The sequence below is a fragment of the Myotis daubentonii genome, chromosome 3 (genome assembly GCF_963259705.1).
Source record: "Myotis daubentonii chromosome 3, mMyoDau2.1, whole genome shotgun sequence".
NCBI lineage: Eukaryota > Metazoa > Chordata > Mammalia > Chiroptera > Vespertilionidae > Myotis > Myotis daubentonii.
This window is the reverse complement of record NC_081842.1, coordinates 162,375,478-162,399,460: the sequence shown is the minus strand read 5'-3', so window position 1 is coordinate 162,399,460 and position 23,983 is coordinate 162,375,478.

The window sequence follows — 23,983 nt, the reverse complement described above, 5'->3', positions numbered from 1 at the left end:
TCAAGTCTCAACTACAACAGTAGAGTCTACAGCCCACATAGGAGGAGGCACACCTGGAGTGCCCAACTTGGGTGACTGGGGAGGCTGTGCTCCTGGAACTTACAGAACTCCTACTACATAAAGCCATTCTATCAAGCCCGGGAGATGTAATAAGTCTACCTAATACATAGAAACAAACACAGGGAGGCTACCAAAATGAGGAGACAAAGAAACATAGCCCAGATGAGAGAATAGAATAAAATTCCAAAAAAAGAACTAAACAAAATGGAGATAAGCAATCTACTAGATCAGTGGTTCTCAACCTTCCTAATGCCGCGACCCTTTAATACAGTTCCTCATGTTGTGGTGACTCCCAATTTCATTGTTACAAATTGAACATAATTAAAGCATAGTGATTAATCACAAAACAATATGTAATTATATATGTGTTTTCTGATGGTCTTAGGCGACCCCTGTGAAAGGGTCATTTGAACCCCAAAGGGGTCGCGACCCACAGGTTGAGAACCGCTGTACTAGATGCAGAGTTCAAGAAACTGGTTATACGGATGTTCAATGATCTTAGAACTTCAACAGCATAAAAAGAAATGAAGGATACACTAACTGAAATAAAGAATAATTTATAGGGAATCAATAGTAGAGAAGATAAAGCCAAGAATCAAATTAGTGATTTGAAGTATAAGAAAGCAAAAAACACCCAGAGCAGCAAAAAGAAGAAGATGAAAAAAAAAGAAGATAATGTAAGGAGTACCTGGGCCAACTTCAAGCATACCAATATTTACATTATGGGGTGCTGGAAGGAGAAGAGAGAGAGCAATATATTGAAAACTTATTTAAAAAAATGACAGAAAACTTACCTAATCTGGTGAAGGAAATAGACATACAAGTCCAGGATGTACAGAGAATCCCAAACAAGATGAACCCAATGAGGCCCACACCAAGACACATCATAATTAAATTGCCAAAGGTTAAAGACAAAGAGAATCTTAAAAGCAGTAAGAGAAAAGCAGTTAGTTACCTACAAGGGAACCCTCATAAGACTGTCAGCTGGTTTCTCAACAGAAACTTTGTAGGCCAGAAGGCAGTGGCAAGAATTATTCAAAGTGATAAAAATCAAGGACCTATAACTAAGATTACTCAACCCAGCAAAGCTATCATTTAGAATCAAAGGACAAATAAAGAGCTTTTCCGATAAGAAAAAGGTAAAAGAGTTCATCACCATCAAACCAGTATTACATGAAATGTTAAAGCATCTTTTTTTAAGGAAAAAAAGATAAAAAATATGAATAATAAATGGCAATAAATACATATCCACAACAATTAAATCTAAAAAACAAATGAACAAGCAGAACAGAAACAGACTCATAGATACACAGAACATTTTGATGGTTGCCAGATGGGAGGGGTTGAGGGGATGGGTGAAAAAGGTAAAGGAATTAAGCAATACAAATTTGTTGTTGCAGAATAGTCATGGGGATGTAAAGTACAGGATATGGAACATAACCAATAATCTATATATATAAAAGCCTAAGCGATTGTTATGACAAAATGACTGGAATGACTGGAACGACCGGTCGCTATGACGTGCACTGACCACCAGGGGGCAGACACTCAACGCAGGAGCTGTCTCCAGCCTGCAGGCCCTGATCACCAATGGGGCCTTCTGGCCAACCTCCTGGTCCCTCCCCGTGGCTGGCAGGCCCTGATCACCTGATTGGGGCCAGGCCTCCAGGCTGGGACGGGGAACTGGGGGTGGATGGAGGTCGATGCGGGTGGCGAGGAAAGGAGGAGGGGAAGAGGCAGAGAGGTGGGAAACCTGATCGACCCTGATTGCTGGCCAGACCTAGGGACCCCACCCATGCACCAGGCCTCTAGTATTCTAATAACTGTGTATGGTGTCAGATGGATATAAGATTTATCAGAATGATCACTAGTTATATAATGTCTAATCACTGGGGTGTACACCTGAAACTAATATAATAATACATGTCAACTGTATTTGGAAAAAAAAAGATCTGATTCAGTTTTTAAAATAATTTTTTCTATGGATGAATATGGTAGGTAGAATAAAGGTCCCCCTGTAATGTTCATGTCCTAATCTAGGAACCTGTAAGTATGTTGCTACCTTACATGGCAAAAGGCACTTCACAAATCTGATTATGTTAAGATTTTGATATTGGGAGATTATCATGGGTTATCTGGGTGGGTCCAATGTAATCATAAGAATTCTTATAAGGGGAAGGCAGGAGGATTAGAGTGAGAGAGTCAGAGAAGAAGCTGTGATGATGGAAGCAGAGGTCAGCATAATGCCGTTGTTGGAAATGGACATGAACCAAAGAATGAGGGTAGCCTTTGGAAGCTGGAAAGCAAGGAACAGATTCTCCCAAAATTCCTCCTGAAGGAACATATCCCTTCTGATACTTAGCCCTGTATGACCCTTTTATAGACTTCTCCAGAACTGCAAGATAATAAGTTTGTGATGTTTTAAGCCACTAAGTTTGTGGTAATTTGTTAAAGCAACAACAGGAAACCAACACATTAGACTTTTAGTTAAAAACACAATATGATTCTATCCCTTTAACCTAGACCTTAGTGACAGGTTATTTCAGATCCCATCCAAGGAGCACTGTCACTTTGATATGTCAAGATGAGCCCACCAAAGCAAAGGGCGTGCTCACCTAGAAGCCACCGTGACTGATTCATTATCTTACGAACTTTCTCTCGGACCCCTCTATCCCTGCTTTCTTTGCCTCCCTCCATGTGGATTGAATACCATGTTGCCTGGCCACTTGCCATGAACCCCCCTGTCCTCCAAAGATTTCTCTTTGCAGAAGAGAAGCTAAGTTGATCTACTTAGAAAGGGAAGAAGGGGTGGGGAGAAAAGCTTTGGCCTGTGGGGGTTAATGGAGGAGTATTTTCCCTGGGAGTTTTGTGGAGTAAGATCCTGGAATAACTATAGGAAAGGAGTAAAATGGGCAGGAAAGCAAAAAATGTTTTAGTAAGTGCTTCTACGCACTCAGTGTTTGAATTCCTTGGAGCAGCAGGAGTGAAACATGGGGTTTCTTAATTTTTTTAAAAATTTATTTTTGCCCTTACACTGTGCTTCTTAGATGTCATAGGACTTTGAGACTAAATCATATTATGGTTACATATGGATCCTCAGATGATTTTGTAAATTGGACTTGGGGAAATTGGGGTTCACCCTTCACCCAAGCCTACCTGTAGACTTCAGTTTAATAATGTCTGTCTTGGGGTCTGGATTACTAAAATTATCTCCTAACTCGTCTCCCTTTCACCACTTTTCCTTGTCTCCAGTCTTTTATGCTTACTATAGCCACACAGCTCTTAAAATGTAAATTAGATTATGCCATTTTATTGCTTAAATCCTTTTAATGGCTTCCCTATTTGCATATTTCATGGGTTGAAGTGTGTTCCTCAAAATTCATTTGTTATGGTCCTGATCCCTAGTACCTCAAATGTGATTGTATTGGAGGATAGGGCCTTTAAAGAAGTAATTAATTAAAGTGCATTGATTAATGTGGGCTCTAATCCAATATGATTGGTGTCCTTAGAAGAAGAGCAGATTAGGACATGGGAACAGAAAGAAGACCATATAAAGACACTTGGAGAAAACAGTCTTTTCAAGTCAAGGAGAGGGGATAGAGGGTATAATCCCACCATGAACTTGGAAAGAGGAAAGCTGGCAATGTTGTGTGAACAGTATTAGTGACCACCACAGCAACCTCTAGGTACACAGAAAGAGGCTTCTATGTGTCTAGGCCCCTCTCACCCCTCCACCCCAGCTGGACTCTCGGTAGCCTGTCTAGACTCAGTTCTGGAAGGGCAGGGGCTGTGAGTGTTTTGGTCATCTTTGTATTCCCAGTGAAGAGTGTCTGCTGTGTAGAAGGCAGTTACTAAACATTCATTGACTGAGTGAGCAAATGAATAAATGAGAACATCTATTGACTACTGTGTTAGTGCTTCTCAGGCATTCACTCCTTTAATACTTATGAAATGCTTCAAGGCAGATTTTACTATTTTATGGATGTACAAGCTGAGATAGTTCATCTAAGAAAATACCCTAAATATCAATAATCAGTGTATTCTCTTCATTTGGAGCGAAGAAGCAGGTGATTACATGTCTTGCCCTCTTTACTCTTTTCACTGTGTGTTTTGAATTAGACATTTTGTGAGGAGAGGGCATTATCAAGAATACCTGCCATCTTTATTTTTTGATTTTATTTGTGGATTCTTTACTTATATAGTCTAAACATATTTTAAGCTATTTACTATTTGATTAAAAAACATTATTTCTCAAACAAGTTTTGTCTTTTTCTGTGTTAATAGGATTTGAACCAATTCTTTTCCCCAGAAGGTTGGCTTCTATTTGAATTTTAAACATAATCCAGATTCTAAAACAAACTTGTTAAAATGAATGTTTCTTCTGTTATCAGAGGCTAGGGTTAGAAGAAGAAGATGAGAGAAATACAGTTTTCTGAAATATTATTTACCATATTGATCGTTATTATTGAATGGGCTTCTCTTAGACATTGTCAAGTTGAAAATGTCAAGGAGAATTGGGTGAATAGTCCAAGGAAGGGAGATGGTGGAGGTCTCAACCCTTTGCCAAGCCAAGTGTTGTCCTAGGCCAGAGCTTACTAGTAAATGGGACTATGTTGGAGTCTCCTAACCTTCAGTTTCTTGATAAAACACTTTAATATTATTGGTGTGATCAAGAGAGGGAGTCCTGCTCTGAGTCAAGCATTAACTCTCTTGGATTAACTGAAAGGAAAAAGTCTAGATGGCTGATCATTGCATTGGCAGTTACTGAGCACTTCCCCACCCCACCTCCCGAGTTTGGTCTCACTTTATTACTTAATTCCAATGGTGCATCTATAGCCTTGTGGTTGGGTAGTTACTGTACTTTAGTAAATCTTAAAGCTCAGCAGAAAACAATTTAATTAAGACAAAAGCAATAAATACGTTGTTGTTCTATTTGTCTTGCCTAAAAAGACCACAATTAAGGAATTATAAAATAGGCTCTTTGAAAAGAAGCTGATCTCCTAAACTGAACTACCGCTGAGCAATTCAGTGCAGTAAGAAAATCCAGCTGAGCTGTTGTTCTAATTTTCCCATTTGTTCTCAGGATTACAATTTTGATTGTTAGTTTTCAACTTGAAAGTATCCTGAGAATTTCCCTCCTGATGTGCTCAAGTTAACTCTCATCACTATTTTATGGGCTATTAGTGCTACATACAGGGGACATTCTTCAAGTTTCTGGCACTTATCTGGTATTAGGGGTATTGGATTAGATCAATAATAAGCTCATATCTCTTTGTGTTATAATGAATTGCTTTCTTGTTTGTCCTTCGCATTGATTGGGAGATTGTTGAGGGTAAGGATTATAGCTTTTGCATTTTCCAATTAGTTTTACATTGCAACTTGAAATGCTACACTGCAGGCTGGGACTCTGTTGCTGAGTAGCAATGATGCAATGGGTTTGGGGAATGACCCTGTTAGAGATGATGGAATTAGCTGGGAGCAGCCTTTTCCCTGGTCCATGTGCACCAGCCCCTCATACACACTGCAAACCTGGGCTCTTGGGCTTCTCTCAGGTGTGTTGGGAATATCTTGGCCTGCAGTGTCTTCATTTTCATTATTTCTGTAACCCATTGCTCCCTGACTATTCCCAATCCACTGTGCATGCTGAATATATGTTTGATGAGTGGACAAGTGAGGGTGTGTGTAGATACCTCTGTGCTGGTCTTGCAAATTTCCCATCACAATAGTTTCTTCTTTTGGATTTGAGCATTATCTAAGAAGACCTAAATGCAAATCCCTCACTTGAGAATTATCACTATCTTTCATATCACCAAAGGCAGGTCTTACAAAGGATGATACAACTTGGAACAGAAACAGTGTGATGGGAGAAAGGAGGAAGAGGAACTAGAAAGGCCCAAACTAGGGGTCTTTCCTCAGGATGCCAGGATGCCAGGCTGGAATGGGTTGCTGGTGGGGTCTCCAGATATGAGGACCCTGAGCACGGGGAAATATAGGATATTATTAAAAGGAGAGTTAAATGGAAAGGAGGGGCTGCCAAAGACCAATTACCAGCTCTCAGGTTTTACATAGGGAGCCCTGTTTATCATGCCTAGAGCAAAGCTTGTGTCTAATGAGATCACGACTGTAGTAAAACAAAGCCATTAAATGCAGGGTTTCTGAGTCGCCTAAGAGAGTCCCAACTGTCTAATTTACTCCTTACCTTAGGAAAGTAATTTTGGAAATAATGAATCTAACAAAAAAACACACCAGGAAATACCCTCAATAGCTCATTGTTAGCTTACAGGTCATGAATAAACTAAAAGCTTATTTGCTTTACTGAGTATGGAGCAGAAACCATTCTATATAATAAAACCCTAATATGCAAATTGACCAAACGGTGGAACAACCAGTCGCTATGACGTGCACTGACCACCAGGGGCCAGACGCTCAATGCAGAAGCTGCCCCCTGGTGGTCAGTGTGCTACCACAGAGGGAGTGCTGCTCAGCCAGAAGCCCTGAGCCAGGCTTATGGCTGGCAAGCGCAGCAGACATCCCCTGAGGGGCCCCGGACTGTGAGCCAGGGGGCGGGGGGGGGGGGGGGGGGAATGCAGGCCGGGCTGAGGGAAGGCCCCAGTGCACAAATGTCATGCACAGGGCCTCTAGTAAATAAAAATAATAGCTTACACATGCACTTCATAGTTTATAAAGCACCTTTATGTGCATCTTTTCAGTATTCCAATAGAGCAGGAAACTCAGTTGTTATTCTCCATTTACAGTTATGGGTGCTGAGGCTTGGAGAATGGACTTGACTTGTACATCTTTATGTGGCTAGTAAGTGGTGAAGGTTAGATCAGAACCTAGTCCTCCAGCTTGAACATGTGGATCTCAATAAAGTGAAGATCCTGATGCTTATTTACAGACTCATTTTCAGAGTGAGAGATAATGTATTTATGGAGTGTACACTGTGTCTGGCACAGAGATGGCACTCCAGAAGTGGAACCCAGTATTAATAATTGATAATCATTATTTGATGTAAGCAGAGCTGACCCTATGCTTGAGACAGTGGCGAGGGCCACCTGCATATATTGTGGAGTGCCCTAGAGGGCCTGCTGGAAACAGCCAATTAGCAGCCTACGGATGACATATACTTTCATGAGAACCCAAGGAGGGCAATATGGCTCCACGTTTTTGTGAGCTGCATAAATACTTTTCAGCACTATCATTGCTTCTGCCCCCACACTAACACACTGTAAATATCATAACCTCAGCTCCAGCCAGAAAGACCTTAATAAACACCCGAGCTGAGAAATAAAAGCCATAATTTACTTACTCCGTATCAGCTCAAACCCTCACAATCTTTATTTAAACAACCAACTTCACCAAGGTCGAAACTGAATGCAAGAAGTACTTTTGAAAAAGTTTAGATTAGGAGGGCCGAGGAAGCAGAGGCTCTGGGTGGTTAAACCTGAACTGCTCTCCAGGAAAATGTAGGAGGCAGTTGCCCATCACATAAAGTAGGCCTCATGATCTTCATTTTACTGGTAATGGGGTTAGTGAGGGTAATTTATACACATCCTAAAATTAAGTCAGTTTAAATGTGCTCAGTTTCACACTTGTATCCAAAAGGTTAGTAATGGATGATTCCATAAGAAGTTAAAAATGTACAGAATTTTATTAATTCTTCTTGTACACTACAGTTGGTTAAGTCCTGTCTTAGTGAATGCGCCTAATTATGCGACCACTCTGAGCATGTTCTTATTCCTCAGGCCTCTGCTCCAGGTGGTAGGTATATTTGGAGACTTTTCTTGGGGGCGAGGTTGGGGGGGGGGCGCTGCTGTGTTGGGGGCAAGCAGGACAGTCCTGTCCAACTCTGATATTACGTGGGCCTCTTTGAGCATCCCACTTTGATTGGTTGAAGTTTTCATTTCCTACATCACTTCTGGATCAGTGAATCAAAAGGCTTCAAGCTTCTGCTAAAAGGTAGACTTAGGTTGAAAGGATCTATTTAACTTAGAGAGTGCCCTTCAGGGAAGCACACTGGCTCTTTAAATTAGTATCTTAGAGTTCTTAGCAATCACTACTAGCCTGCTGTCTAATATGAGTAATTTCTCTCAGGAAGTGACTTGAGTCTTTGGGGATATCTGGCTCAATACACCATCAGCACAGCTGGGCTGAGGAAAGGTTGTATTGGCAAGGCAGCTGTGGTGGAGTGGACTCGACCTGGAGTTAGAAGACGCGACTGGGGCCTCAGCTTTACCAGGCAATCAGCTGTATGCCTTTGGCAAGTTCTCCTATCTTATTAGTACCTCAATTTCCTTAATTTGAATTTACATTTATAATCAATGATTTAGCTGCTTAGATAATGGACCACAAATCCTGTAGTGTTGAGGAATGATCCTTAAAAAAGTTTACATAAAATATCCTAGTTTCCTAATCCATACACTGTGAGCATGTCGTAACCAGTATTTTTAGTTGATTAACTTCCTTTCTTGTTTTGTTTTGTTGTTTTTGTTGAAGACAATGGGAGAGCTTAGGTTTCTTCTCATGCAGGTTACAGTGAGGACTGCTCCCCTCTTGCCCCTCTTTAAAAAATTTCCAAAAACTACACTTACAACAAACAGTCCTGTGTAGCAGATATATTTCATGAATATTTGGAGGTAATGGAGAGAGGAGAAAGCGTGTGGTATTGTTACATTTAAACACAGAGGCGTAAACTGCTTGAAGTGGAGTATTAGACATCATTATGTTCAAATTCTCTGGCCACCTCCACCCTCCGGTGTCTTCTCATGGCCCCGCCAGTGGCTCAGGCCTCGGGCTCCCCCAGAATGTCCTCCTCTATCCCACAGCAGCATAGGCCAAATCTGTGACTGACTCGTCTTGCACAGGAATATTAAACACTTCTGTCAATTTATTATAAAGGCTAATTTAATTAACGCTTCTCTGTTTAAATATCCCTTCTAGGTTCTGCCCAAGGTGAGAGTGGTGGGACTTACCGTTAATAATCAAAAAAGTTTATTAAGGTGTTTTCACAAATGCAAAAGGATTTAGTGTGTGGAAGAAGGTTTTCATGTGTGTGTGTGTGCATGTGTGTGTGTGTGTGTGCGTGTGTGTGTGTGTGTGTGTGTGTGTGGTCGGTTTGTTTTCATAGCACTTGGTTTACTCTGTGAACATATTTACCTTGTTCTCCCTACGTCCATGCACCATTATAAACACAAGTTAGATTGTGTCTCCTTTCCTTAAAACTTCACACAGTTCAGAGTAAAATTCAAAGTTCCTGATGTGGCCTTCAGGGCCCAAAGTGCTTTTGTCTTTGACCTCCGACCTCTGACCTGCCATGACCCTTCCCTTCATTGGGCTCCAGTCACAGTGGCTTCTTGGGACCAGCCACGCTCCTTAGCACGTCAGAGCCTTTGCGGTTCCCTCAAATAGCCAGCCCACGGCTTCCCCTCACTTTTTCCAGGTCTCTGGTTAAATGTCTCAGAATCAGGGAAGCCTTCTGTGACTGCTTGGTAGAATTGCACCTCCACTGTGTCTTTACTTGTTATTTTTTAATCATTTGTATAATTGTATATTTATTTTTTGTTTCCCACACTAGAATAAATGTTCTAAGAGTAGAGTGTTGTTACGTTTTCTGGCTCAGGGCTCTTTCCAAATCTCCTATGCCATTGTCTTGTATAAATTAATCCCTTCGAATGAATGAATGAATGTATTTAGCCAACAGATTTTTCGTTCTTTTTTTGTTGTTGTTAATCCTCACCTGATATTTTTTCCTCTTATTTTTTTTTAAAGAGAGTGGAAGGGAGGGGTAGAGGAAGAGAGAGAGAGAGAAAAAGAAAGAGAGAGAGAGGTGAGAGAGAGGGAGGTGAGAGAGACAGAGCTATTGGTTGCGTCCTGCATGCATCTCCACTGGGACCGGGAACAAACCTGCAACCCAGGTACAGCCCCTGAGAGGGAATAGAACCTCCGACCCTTTGGTGCACATGCTGACACTGAGCCACCTGGCCAGGGCCCAATAGATTCTTCTTGAGCACTTCTGTGTGCCAAAGCACTTTCCCTGCAGATTATATTGTGAGAATAAGTTATGCAAAGATCCTTCCTTAAATGCAATGCGTCCCAAATGTAAAGCATGGTCCCTTTATGTTCCTCATTTCCTCTTTCTTTCTTTTTTCCTTTCTCACTTCTAAGAACCAAGAGGCCCATTGCTCTATATCAGGAGTTGGTCAACTTTTTCTGTAAAGAGCCAGATGGTAAATATTTTAGGTTTTATCGGTCATACTGTCTCTGTTTCAACTACTCAACTTGGCCATTACCCCACAAAAGCAGCCATAAGCAGTAGGTAAGGAATGAATGCTACTGTGTTCCAACAACACTGGCACATAGTTTGCTAACCCCTGCTGGAGAGAAAAAAGCTTTCTCACAAATCAATGCAAAATTTGTCAGAGCACAGTGCGATACCTTTCTTTTAGTAATGGACATTTTAGCGGGTCCTGAGAGAGAAAGCTTCATTTAACATGGACCAGTGACTAGTACAGTAGTCTTTCTTTATCTGCAGTTTCATTACCCACAATAAACCGTGGTCCAAAAATATTAAATGGAAAACTCCAGAAATAAAGAAGTTATGTTTTAAATTGCACGCTGTTCTGAGTCACGTGATTAAATCTCATTCTGTCCAGCTCTGACCCACCCAGAATGTGAATCATACCTTTGTCTGACGTATCCACATTGCACATCCTCCCTGGTCACTGATGTATCCACACTGCACATCCTCCATAGTCACTGACATATCCACACTGCACATCCTCCCTAGTCACTGACGTATCCACACTGCACATCCCCCCTAGTCACTGATGTATCCACACTGCACATCCCCCCTAGTCACTGACGTATCCACGCTGCACATCTCCATAGTCACTGACATAACCACACTGCACATCCCCCCTAGTCACTGATGTATCCACACTGCACATCCCCCCTAGTCACTGACTTATCCACACTGCACATCCCCCCTGGTCACTGACGTATCCACACTGCACATCCTCCCTAGTCACTGACATATCCACACTGCACATCCTCCCTGGTCACTGACGTATCCACACTGCACATCCCCCCTAGTCACTGATGTATCCACACTGCACATCCTCCATAGTCACTGACGTATCCACACTGCACATCCCCCCTAGTCACTGACATATCCACACTGCACATCCTCCCCTAGTCCCTGACGTATCCACACCGCACATCCCCCCTAGTCACTGACATATCCACACTGCACATCCTCCCTAGTCACTGATGTATCCACACTGCACATCCCCCCTAGTCACTGACATATCCACACTGCACATCCTCCCTAGTCACTGATGTATCCACACTGCACATCCCCCCTAGTCACTGATGTATCCACACCGCACATCCCCCCCTAGTCACTGATGTATCCACACTGCACATCCTCCATAGTCACTGATGTATCCACACTGCACATCCTCCATAGTCACTGACATATCCACACTGCACATCCCCCCTAGTCACTGACGTATCCACACTGCACATCCTCCCTGGTCACTGACGTATCCACACTGCACATCCCCCCTAGTCACTGATGTATCCACACTGCACATCCTCCATAGTCACTGATGTATCCACACTGCACATCCTCCATAGTCACTGACGTATCCACACTGCACATCCCCCCAGTCACTGACGTATCCACACTGCACATCCCCATAGTCACTGATGTATCCACACTGCACATCCTCCATAGTCACTGACGTATCCACACTGCACATCCTCCATAGTCACTGACGTATCCACACCGCACATCCCCCCTCGTCACTGACGTATCCACACTGCACATCCTCCATAGTCACTGACGTATCCACACTGCACATCCCCATAGTCACTGACGTATCCACACTGCACATCCTCCCTGGTCACTGACGTATCCACACCGTACATACCCCTAGTCACTGACGTATCCACACTGCACATCCTCCATAGTAACTGACGTATCCACACTGCACATCCTCCATAGTCACTGACGTATCCACACTGCACATCCTCCATAGTCACTGACGTATCCACACCGCACATCCTCCATAGTCACTGACGTATCCACACTGCACATCCTCCATAGTCACTGACGTATCCACACTGCACATCCCCCCTAGTCACTGATGTATCCACACTGCACATCCTCCATAGTAACTGACGTATCCACACTGCACATCCTCCATAGTCACTGACGTATCCACACCGCACATCCCCCCTAGTCACTGATGTATCCACACTGCACATCCTCCCTAGTCACCGACGTGTCCACACTGCACATCCCCCCTAGTCACTGACATATCCACACTGCACATCCTCCCTGGTCATCAATGTATCCACACTGCACATCCTCCCTGGTCACTGATGTGTCCACACTGCACATCCTCCCTGGTCACTGACGTGTCCACACTGCACATCCTCCCTAGTCACGTATGTGTCCACACTGCACATCCTCCCTGGTCACTGAGTAGCCATCTCAGTTATCAGACGGATGAGGTATCACAGTGTTTGTGTTCATGTAACTCTTGTTTACTTAATAATGACTCCAAAGCACAGGAGTAGTGATGCTGGTGATTCAGATGTACCAAAGAGAAGCTGTAAAATATATGAATGCATGGGAGAAAACAGTACATTCTGTGTACGGGTTGATGCTATCTGTGGTTTCAGGCATCCCTGGGGGTCATGGAATGTCGCCCTTAAAGATAAGGGATACTAGCAGAGTGGGATTTGATGAATCAGCAAAATGTCAGAGGGGAGTTTAGTTTGGGGGGAAGGGAACTTTCCCAGTCAACCTCAAACTATATTTATTATGCTCAAGTAAGGCTCACCCCATTCCTCACAAAAGAAGAGTCAGTCTAAAGAGATTTAAAACAGAAAACAAATGGGACAGTAACCAAATCACTCCCACTTCCATTAACTTCAAAATGGTGTGACAAGGAAGTGTTGTCTCATGATCCGGTTTTAATACATTTACCATCAACGATCTGTGGCATCTGACAGTTAGAGGGATGCATTTGCCAGGATTGTTATACATATCCTAGGGATTGTATCTCCAAATATCAGGCTGGACTACCACACTGGTCTGGGCAGTTTTATCTCAGGTTCAAATTCCAAATTATTGTTTTATGGTTTATTTTTCATGGCTTTATTTGCCAGAAAAAGCGGTCTGTGGTGAGCATGCTTGATAACTGCTGAATTTCTGGAGCTACAGACTGGCTTCAGACTGTGTGGCCACAGGAGAAATTGTACTAATGCAATTGCTAGATTATAGGTAAGATGGTGTGTTGCATATGTTCACTGTCTTATGTCAATTCTGTTAGTTTGAAGCATACTGATATCTGGCAGGGCCAGAACACATTTTTGGCTACTCAATATGTATGTACATACGTGTAGTGTTTCTTTTACAAAAAATACTAAAGGGAAAAAGAGCTGATGAGTCAATGTATTTCACAAAGCGGAGTTTCCACATATAGATTTCAGAGAAAATGTGCCTCCTTAGTAAGATGTTATTGTACTCTGGCAACCAAAATTAAAAACATATGTAGGAAATGTTCCATTGCTTTTTCAGGATTTGAAGTTCCGTCTGGACTATGGCTTGGTATTTAAATTTTAGTGTTTATTCTTCTTGAGTGATAATAAGCTTTTAAGATGGTGTTTCCTGATGAAACTTAAACAGTAATGTAATGCCGCCGTAGAGATTTGGTTTCTTGGGTTTGATACAGAATGGGTTTTTTTAATTGCAAGGCTGAATGAAGCACACACTTGGTAAGAAGCAGGGAGACCAGCAAGGTTGTGCCAGAAAGAAAAATTTATTTTGGAACATTGTCTTGTTCAGTGAGAGGGGAAAATGGGGAAAGGTGGAGAGGGTATTTTATGGAAAAAATGACTTTCTTAGCTTAAATAGTATTAATAATAAGTTATCCAAAGAATTATAAGGTTATCTGTTGATCTGGGTTATTTTCTTTGGCTTGTTGCATGTAATTCTTTACCAAGAGGAAAAATATTTTCAATTTTATTGCCCAGGAAAGAAATTTCTATGTATTTCTGATGACAATATTACAAATATATACATCTCAAATCGGATCAGACTGATCACTCACACATCTAATTGCTTTTTTTGGTCCTTTTTCCTTCAGCACCTTTCCCTTCTCCTGTCTTTCTTCACCTTCTTTTTGCTTGAATCTGTTATAAAAAATAGTGACATTAGGCAAATAATTAGTTTTAAAGTGGTATTTTATGTAACTAGACACTTCACGTAATGTGGACATTAAATGCAAAGCCAAGTAGTTTTGTTAACATGAACATAAGCCCTTCCTATTTCTAGAACGAGATGTATTATGTAAAACCCTGATTGTTTTCCCCTTTTGCATCCAAGTTAGCTCTATTATGTTAGTATCAGCAGATGGGTTTAATTTGAGTAATTTTTCACTTTGGACCACCTCATGCCTTTTCCTGAGAGCCAAAAATGAGAGTGAGCTCATAGAAGGAATTGCATAAATGATACTCGTTAGGATTGTTTCAGAACTTGAGTGGTTGTACTCTCTCTGGTTGATAATAAAATAAAAAAAATAAGCAATAATGAAAAATTATCACAAACCCCACCAAAGCTCTTTCCCATCTCTGGATATTATAAGAGCTACATCAGATATTTTGACTAATATGTTAACTGGAATTTAAATTTAGGGTATATATTTTTTCAATTGAAGTCGAACATTTAAAATTATGCATATTTTAAATAATATACTACTTTTCATTTTGATTTAAAGATTTAATAACATTTCCATCTTTATTATTTAATTGACTTAATCGTGCCAACCTTATGAGATGGGCGTATTGTCTCTGATTTGCTAGAATAACAGCCCCCAAAGGTTAACCCAATCACTGGCTAGTGGGAGTAGAATTGGACTTGAAAAATCAGACAGGAATTGACAGTCAAATGTGACTACAACATTGTGACATTGGGTATATGCTGTGTGAATTTTTGTGTTTTATTTCAGAACGAATCCAAGGTGGTAGCTTCTCTAATCTAGATTTAATTTAATGAAAACATTAAAAATACCTAAAATACTTCATTCCTCATGGCCAGTTACCTGACATTACACTATTAAAAGCTACAATTAGAAAAAAGGATATATCATCTTCCCTACTTTAACAAAACAACGAAAATTTGTTTCAGTTAAACTTTCCACGTTGGCAACTACTTGTGGGATCATGTTGTTCGTAAGTTTGAAGCTGTGCATGGTAGGCACCGCTTCTTCCCACTGGCAGCCGATTCTTACCTTTTCCCTCCGGCCACGTGGGAGGGAGAGTTCTCCGTCTCTAGGTGTGGCCATGTGACCTGCGGTTGCCAATGAAACATGAGGAGAGGCACATCTGGATGGAAACTTTAAGAACCGGGTGTTCCCTGTGCTCTGCCTTTCCCTTTGGCAGTCATGGAGGCACATGTGGAGATGGAGATGCTATTACACTGAAGCAGCCAGGAATGCCCAGCCAACAGATGGAGGACAGCTGCCTGCAGAGCATCTGGGACCAGCAACCCAGCAATGGACTCTGAACAAGAAGTAAACTTTTGTGTTTTAAGTCACTGAGATTGTTGGTTACCATAGCAACCTAGTCTCTCCTGATCAATTAAAAATGAAACTGATGTACTGAGCTCACACAGCCTTTTAATTTCCAAAAAGATCCCTCTGGTCCATGGAGCACTATTACCTCTTTTAAATGTGCTCTTTCCCCTGCAGACCCCCAAGCAACAATATTTTTGAGCACTGTGTGGCCATAATATCATAGAGTTATTAAATAATAAGTTGGTAGAGTCTAGAATCATGAAGGACAAATTGTTCAAAACTTTAAAAAATTATTTTTCCAATGAGATCAAGCCAATTAGTTTATATTTTGAGAATTTAAAACCTATCTAACTAAACAATCAATCATAATTTATCATTAATTACCAATAGCATCTCTTTGAAGGTAAAGACTATATGTCAACGAATCAACTCAAAGCTTAACTATATGTAATACATGTACATATATATATGCATACACATACATTTAAATAGTAAAAGTTATCGTAAATATTTTAACTTTTCTTACAATATGCAGAGTGCCATAAAACAAGTGACCACTCCAGGGATTTGCTGCCTTTCAGAGGAGAGGTCATCACTAGAGCATAAGCTCCATGCTCCAAGCCAGGCACATAGAGGGGGACTTAAATGTAGAATAAATAAGCCAGTGGCAAGAATTCATGTAATTGTGCCCCCAGAAAGTAAAAGGGGCAGTGGATGCCTATAGGGGACTCCGCCTTTCTAAAGCACCCTGAGAAGTGAGAAGGCAGATGAGCCGATCTATGGATGTGTTTGTGGAGAACTAAGGTAACTCCCTGTGGGTGGTAGAAAAAGCATTGCAATTGGAGACCGAGGATCTGGGTTTGCACTTCTAATTAATTCACTACTTGAGAAAATCAGTTGACTCCTTTGAGGCTCAGTTTTCTCATATGAGAAGGGATCTAGTACCCTATTTCACAGGATCCTGAACTTGGGGTCTACCTGGAATCCCTTAGAATTATATGCAGGTTTGGGGAGTGATATGTATGTAGGTTCTTTCCCAGAGTTAAGAGTCAATAGCTTGCCTCATTCTCAAAGGGGTTAAGAGCCCAAATGGTTAACAAGTGGCACAAGCCTGATATCATCAAGCTTCCAAATGCCAGAGAAGAGAGAGCAGAGGTTGGGAGTGAGGAGGTACTTTTATCTCCAAACATCTGTTTACCTGACACTGTGTGCTTAGTGGCTAAGCTAGGCCCAAGGACCAACTTTAAAGGTGGAACAGGAAAGCCAGTATAAACCATGGGTACACAAGGTCAAAGTCTTTACCCCACAGCGTATTGTGAAGACCAGAAGTATGATCAGTGCCTTGAGTGGCTTTAGAGAATCATTCAGAGCTGCGTGACCTGAATCCTCCCTCCGAGGCAGTGGCTGTTTCTGGCTTCAGGGTTCCTCAGCACCAGGTCCTGCAAGGTTTCCAGGTTTGGGCAGCTCTTGCTTCCCCACACTACTAACCAGCCGGCATCCATGCTGTCTGGCACCTGAGCCAGGTGTTCCTGTCCCCTGTAAAGATGCACTCATGCTTCTCCCATAAAGAGAGAGAGTTGTTTGGAGTTCCACACCAGGAGCACGGCTCCAGGGCACACCCAGTCCTGCTCCAGCCATGAGTGTCGCAGGAGACTGCAAGAAAGGGGACCTATGAGTGACAATTGCTGATATTTGCCCGAGCCTATTGCCTGACACCTGTCTCCATTAAAAATGTAATCCTAGCAACAAAACTGTGAGGTAGACAAACTTCTTCTTTCTCTCAGCTTAACTGAGCGGCCACAGGTTGTAACTGCAGGGCCGGCAATCAAAAGCTGGCTATCCTACTCAAATCTGCGATCCTCTGCCCTGAAGCCCGGTTCCGTCCTCATTCAATAGTTTTGAACCTTGTCCTTTATCTGTAAAATTGTAAAACAGTAACAATGATGTCCATGACACACATTGCTGTGGGGATCAGCTGTTAGTTGTATAAAAGGGCTTTGTGAAGGGGAAGTCTCATATCCACATAAGAGTTAACCTGGTACCTGTGCATGCCACCGTGGAATTTATTCCAACAACCATCTAGGAACAAAAGTGGGAACCTGGAGGAATATGAGCACTTGGGACAAAGACGCAGATACTGGAAAGAAGGGAAAGGATGCTCTGGGGGGAGGGAGGGAGAGGTGTTCAGACTTTACCTAAATTGCAATCGTCCCCAGGCTTAGCACTGATGGGAAACAAGAAGATTCAGTTCAATTGCCACCTTGGACTCAAGGTTAACTCTTCCCGCCCATGTGTCTGGGCCTGAGCCACATGAGGCAGGAAGACCACGAGAGTGCCTGACTTGGGTTGGAAAACATGTCCTCCTACTGTGGGGCTCACATCAGGGGTGGCCGGCAGAGCTGATTTCTCCTTCACACGCAGGCTTGTCAGTGCCTCCTTTCCCACTGAGCGGGCGTTTCTGCCACCTCACCACATCTGCTTTTCCACTGGGGGTTAAGTTTTGTTAAAATCCAAAACATTTTTTTTTTTACCAATGTTTTGCCTGGACTGTTGGGCAAAGCTAAGGCCCCAGAGTGCTGACTGGATGGCAAAAGCAAACAATAAACCTCACTTGACCTCAGAAAACACTCTCTGTCTCCACTTAGACCTGTGTGGTCAGAGGTGCTGAAACTGTGAGTGTGAGAATGTTTCCAGCTCCCTCCCTGCCCTTGTCCCTCCGTGCTCCCGGTCTAGTCTAGACTTGTTCCTAGATTTTTGTGATTTAGAACCAAAGAGTTGGCAGAGAGGGCGAATTGGGAAGGAAAGCAGAGACATAGAGCATATGGGCTAGGGGTTGATGAAGAGGGTTTTGAGGGAACTGGTATATATCCCAAGAAGAAAGGGATATATATGAGAGATGTTGCTATTTATCAGGAATCAGATTCCTTTAATATCTTTCAAGAGATGTAAGTAAAGAATGGGATTTTTTTAAAAGCAAATTTTTCAGCTGTGAGACTTTTTTTTTTTTTTTTAATGCAACTTGACTTGGAGGCTGATCCATGTAGGTTATTGGTTCCATAGGGTCACAGATGGATGTCATGTGTCAGAGTTATCACCAACACCCCAAATCCAAGTCCATCCAGATGTCTGAAGCTTCAACATCCATCCTAACACTGTTGGGTGCTTCCTGTACCTAGTTCATACCTACCCAGCTTCCTTCTCTGGCAACCTTTTCCGGTGTGCCTTTAATTTTTATTTTATTTTATTGTTTAAGGTATTACAAATAGTAGTACATATGTCTCCTTTCCGCCCCATTGACCTCCCCCCCCAGCTTCCCCTACCACCCCCTCCCCCGCCCCCCACCCACATTGAGGGCAAGTGCCGTTGTGCCTTTTAGAAATATCTTTCTTCTACCAAATCTCTGCTGTCTCAAACATCTCTACAGAATCCTCTTTCTAGTTCACATTTTCACAGACAACAGCCTTTCTGATAGGAACATTGCCTCTCCTTCAGGGCCTCATCTCAGGCTGAGTATCTTCCTCTGAAGATAACACAAGTTGTGAGTGTGTGTGTGTGTATGTGTGTGTGTGTGTGTGTGTGTGTGTGTGTGAGAGAGAGAGAGAGAGAGAGAGAGAGAGAGAGAGAGAGAGGAGTAAGTTAACTGTTATAACAAATAAACATACAATATATGGCTCAAATGAAATAAAAATTTATCTTTTGCTCACATTGCAATACTGGGTGGATGAAAAATGTTGTGATGGGCATTTTGATATTTTAATGAAAAAAAAAATGATTATGGGGGGAAGATTCCTTTTGCTTTTGCCAAATCCTTGACCTGCTGAACATACCAGCCCTGCTGAATTCTTGGTCCTGACCCACTGAGTGTGCCAACTGTACTGGCTGAGTCCTCCATCCCGGCCCTGCTGAACACAGGGGCTGTGTTGGCCTCTTTCACAGCCCCGACCCCATGCACCACTCTGGCTGCCTGGGCCTCATCAATCACACAGACTGCTCTGACCTTAATGGTCATACTGGCTGGATCCCTGGCTCTAGACTTGCCTCCATCAAGCTGGCTATAACCTGCCAGGTCCCTAAGCACAGCCCCTCTGACCACACCACTTGTGCTACAAACCGTGCTGCAACCTCTATTGCAATGCTTGAACTGCTGCTACAGACAGTAGTTCTATTTGTAACCAATGGATTTGTGCCCTACAAAGACAGGAATTCTCATACATTTTCTTTTGGGTATAGAGCTAGAATTATGCATGGTGCCTTATAGAATAGATTTTTAATGGAAGAGAATTTCTTTCTAGATGAGTTGTTGCTGAGAAGAAAATCCTCCATTCATAATTTAACTTAACCGATAATTAGAAACATTTACCACCAAATGGCTTCTGGCTCCATACATTTTTTTTCTTTATTGATTAAGTTATTACATATGTGTCCTTATCCCCACATGCCCCCACCTCCCCCCCGCTCGCTCATGCCCTCACCCCCCTGGTGTCTGTGTCCATTGGTTAGGCTTATATGCATGCATACAAGTCCTTTGGTTGATCTCTCCCCCTTATCCCTCCCCTCCCCTGCCTTCCCTCTGAGGTTTGACCGTCTGATCGATGCTTCTCTGTCTCTGGATCTGTTTTTGTTCATCAGTTTATGTTGTTCATTATATCCACAAATGAATGAGATCATGTGATAATTGTCTTTCTCTGACTGACTTATTTCACTTAGCATAATGCTCTCCAGGTCCATCCAAGCTGTTGCAAATGGTAGGGAATTCCTTCTGTATATTTTAAACCTTATTTTCCTTCATCTCCACATACTTCTGGGTTGGGAGGTGTTCACATCCAATGTGATGTCTGGCCCTGCACTAGAGTGTCACAGTACTGGCACAGTGAGTGTTCCTGCTCTGATGATGAGCAATAACTCATGACACATGTGATTGTGAACCACATAAACATGTCCCTTTAAACTCAATTACATACATTGCCAACTCAATCTTCCTTGGATTTCAAAATGCAGTGAATATAACTTCGATACATTCTAAAACATTTTATAAAAATGTCTGACTCTAGAAACATTGCTAGGGGTCCTCGAAGCTAAAACTTTCTTAGCTTAAATCGCTTCCCTGGGTATCAGCAAAGGGGGTAGGAGAGGGAGTGGTTAGGAGAGGAGGGAGAAATGGTGGTGAAAAACCAAGGATGGGGCAAGTTTCAAGGAAGAATATCACCGGGGGCACATTCCACAGAGAACCGAAGCGAGATAAGAACTTGGGTAGAATTCTGGTAGACACAAGGCCATTGCTGACCTCACTGTACATGGGCAGATATTTTATTTGTTTGTCCTCTTTCACTCTTCTAGAATGGCTCCTAAAACTCCAGGATCGAATCGGGAAGCGGATGCGATCAGCTGGCAAACATGATTAGGTGCTTTAAGATGAAAGAAGCTTCATGAATTCTGAGAATGTGTTCCAAGAGAGTTTGGGAAACAATTCTGTCATAAAGAAGAAGGCTATGCTATTGATTAGAGAGCCCTGATAGCAACAATCTACATAACAGCCCCGCTGGTGAGTGTGTGCGGCCAGCATTTTTGTGGATTTTGCCCCTTAACAAGTTTCCTTGAGCATGTTGATTTTCTTTCTTTCTTTCTTTCTTTCTTTCTTTCTTTCTTTCTTTCTTTCTTTCTTTCTTTCTTTCTTTCTTTCTTTCTTTCTTTCTTTCTTTCTTTCTTTCTTTCTTTCTTTCTTTCTTTCTTCCTTCCTTCCTTCCTTCCTTCCTTCCTTCCTTCCTTCCTTCCTTCCTTCCTTCCTTCCTTCCTTCTTTCTTTCTTTCTTTCTTTCTTTCTTTCTTTCTTTCTTTCTTTCTTTCTTTCTTTCTTTCTTTCTTTCTCAAGGGTATTTATCATCTCTAGAAGTGTCATTTGGGTCTTTAAAAAAATTTCTCATTTTTTTCTCTGCCTCATGTTCATGTTTTCCTCTCCCTCTCGAACTTAAAAATCATAGTTATACTAATTATTTTAATTCCTTTTCTGATAATTCCATCACCTCTATGATTTTTGAATCTGTTCCTATTGTTTGATTTTTCTTCTGACTGTGGGTCATCTATTACTAGTATTTTTTGGTTGGGTGCCAGACTTTGTGAATTGTATGTTATTGGGTGCTAGACTTAGTCATATTTCTGTCTTTCTTTTTTTTGTTTGTTTGTTAGTCCTCACCTGAGGATACTTTTCCCATTAATTTTTAGAGAAAGTGGAAGGGAGGAAGAGAGAAGAGAGGATGGGAGAAAGGGAGGGGGGGAGGGGAGAGAGAGAGGGAGAGAGAGAGAGAGAGAGAGAGATGTGAGAGACCTTGGTTGCCCCCCGAGGTGCCACGATTGGGCTAGGGATCAAACCTGCAACCCAGGTATATGCCCTTGACTGAGAATCAACCCAAGACGATTTGGTGCGTGGGCAGATGCTCTAACCACTGAACAGCACAGGCCAGAGTGACTTGGTCGTATTTCTTTCAGTGGTGCCAGACTTTGTTCTAGTATACAATTAAGTTATTTAAAATCAGCTCGATCCTATTGAGGCTCGCTTTTAAGCTTTATTAGGGCACATCGAGAGCAGTCTTTAGTCTAGGGCTAATTTAGCCTCAGTCCTAAGATGATACCCTGCTGAAGATGCTTTGGGCGTTAGGACATTTTCCCACTCTGGCTGGTGGGAACACAAAATGTTCCCAGCACTGTGTGAGTTCAGGGAATTATTTGGTCTATTGGTTCTTTGCCTGGCCCGGGGCAGTTTCCTCTCATGCATGCTAAGCTAGTCACATTGTAACCGTCAAGATTGGAGGGGACCCTCTGCATTCTCTCTGTGCAGCTCCCTCTTTGGTATTCTTTCCCACAGATTCTAGCTTCCTTGGCCTCCCTGTACTCTGAAGTCTGTCTCCTCAACCCAGGGATACCACTGATCTCTGTTCAGGTCACCCATGCTCTTTGCTACAGCCTGGAAATTCTTCTAATCTAGGCAGTAAATAGGACTCATCTGTTTCTATTTTCCCAGGGATCATGTTTCACATGGCTTGCTGTCCAATGCCTGAAAACCATTTTTCCCCTTATAATTTGTTTGGTTTTCCAGTTGTTTAAGGTGGAAGAGTAAACCGGTCCTTGTTATTCCATCCTGGCTGGAAGGGAACATTTCTGACATGTTGATTTTTGATTGATGGCTAAGAGTAATGTGTTTCTCCACAAATATTCTTAGAATTTATTGTTTCTTAAACATATAACAAAGACCTGCCATGAAAATAACTTGTTTTCTACTTCTTCCCGGGTTTAACCTCCCACAGTGGAACATTTTTCTTCTCATTAAGTTGAGTGATTTTTTTTATTATTTTTTATAAAGAATGAGTTTTCAGGAAGATCTGCAGAAAAGCAGATTGAAAGAGTAAGAATTCAGTTCTTATAGTCCCTGGCTTCTTGAAAGAAATATCTCCAACTCATAATTAGTTTTTACCATAGACTAGTTTTCTTGAAAGATCTACATTGCTTAAAAAATATATTGAACAAATGCATGCCCCTCATATACCTCTTAGTTTATCCAGATTTGCTTTCCTGTGTTATTATAATCTACTAGAGGCCCGGTGCATGAAATTTGTGCAGGGGAGGGGGTTTCCCCTCAGCCCAGCCTGAACCCTCTCCAATCCGGGATCCCTGTCACAATCTTGGACTGCTGGCTCCTAATCGCTCACCTGCCTGCCTGCCTGATTGCCCCTAACTCCCTCCTCCACCGCTGGCCTGGTCACTCCTAACTGTACCCTCCTGCCGGCCTTGTCACCCCTTACTGCGCCCCCCCCACCCCCGCGCTGGCCTGGTCGCTCCCAACTGTCTCCCTCTGCCGGCCTGGTGGCCCCTAACTGTTCCCCCCTGCCAGCTTGGTTGCCCCCAACTGCATCTCCTCACTGGCCTGGTTGCCCCTAATTGCCCCCCCCCCACCCCCGCTGACCTGGTTGCCTCTTACTGACCCCTGCTGGCCTGTTTGCCCCCAACTGCCCCTCCTGCTGTCTTGGCCACCTCTCACGGCCCCCATACTGGCCTGGTCACCCCATGCAGCCTGCTGTTCAGTTGTTTGGTCGTCCCTCACTAACCCCCCTGCTGGCCTGGTTGTAGGCAGCCATCTTGTGAGGGCATGAGGGTTAATTTGCTTATTACCTCTTTATTACATAGGATTAGAAACGAACAACCTAACCAGTCACATGTGAAAGTATTCATTTTATGTGTTCACTGACTAAGAACAAACTGAACTGTAAATTACAAACCAGCAGCTTTCTAATGACTGTAATTCCATTGTAACTGTTAATTGTACAAGTGATTCCACCTCTGTTGATT